Below are 1,211 nucleotides of genomic sequence, written 5' to 3'. Positions count from 1 at the left end.
GAAAATTCTTTATACTATATAAAACAAGATCAATATCTTTGATTTAGAATTTTAATGTCATATTATTATATTTTGTAAGATTTTTATTTTCAGCCGTTGATTTTGAGCCCCTTCGTTCACTAGGCAAATGATATCGTAAAATCATAAAATTTATTTTCTAGGTACTTCAAATACTCTAGATCAAGTTTAACGGAGCCGATCAACGATTCGAAAGTGGCAACATCGAAAACGAGCTGGAAGCACGGAAGGCTCCGTGCTTCCGATAGCATAGTAGCCTCACTCTCTCTCTCTCTCTCTCTCTATATATATATATATGGCCAATTTGCATAAAAAATCCACTTATTTTGGGCTTTTGCAAAATCGGGCCACCTTTTTCATTTTTGTAGATTCGTTCCGCTTTTTCAGCAAACTGACCAAAATACCCTTATTACTTTTTTTCTTTCCTCTTTCTCTCTCCTCTTCGTTCTCTCGTTCTTTTTTTTTTCCGCCGGAAAAAATACGAAGCCTAGGCGGAGCAATTTTTTTTTCTCTTTTTCTTTTTCTTCTTCTTCTTCCTCCTGCTGGAGCACCTTTTTTTTTTTTCCCTCTTCTTCTTCTTCTTCTTCTTCTTCTTCTTCCCTCCTCGTGACCGGCTGTTCGAGTCCTGGCTCCACCCAGCCCAGTACCGCACCCGCCTCTGCAAGGACGAGACCGGCTGCGCCCGCCGTGTCTGCTTCTTCGCCCACAAGCCCGACGAGCTCCGCGCTGTCAACCCCTCCCTCGCCTCCGTCTCCGCCGGCCTCGCCCTTCCCTCCCCTCGCTCCTCCAACGATGCCGCCGCCCTCATCCTCTTCCAGCAGCAGCAGCAGACCCTGCCGCCGCCGCCGTCGTCATCCCCCTCCTCGTGCTGCGCCCGGCGGAGCTCCACCCACGGCTCCGCTCCACGGGCCGCGTGCACCGTTAATGGTGCAATTACACCATTACACCATTAATGGTGTAATGGTGTAATTTCACCATTAATGGTGTAATGGTGCACCATTACACCATTAATGGTGAAATTACACCATAATGGTGAAATTACACCATTAATGATGTAACCATTACACCATTAATGGTGTAATTACACCATTACAGCGGTGTAATGGTGTAATTATACCATTAATGGTGTAATGGTGCACCATTACACCATTATGAAGAACCCGGCCAGCCGGGACAGCGAGCGCCCGCGCGAG

The sequence above is a fragment of the Ananas comosus genome, linkage group 16 (assembly GCF_001540865.1).
Source record: "Ananas comosus cultivar F153 linkage group 16, ASM154086v1, whole genome shotgun sequence".
NCBI classification, from domain to species: Eukaryota; Viridiplantae; Streptophyta; class Magnoliopsida; order Poales; family Bromeliaceae; genus Ananas; species Ananas comosus.
This window is presented reverse-complemented; position numbering follows the sequence as displayed.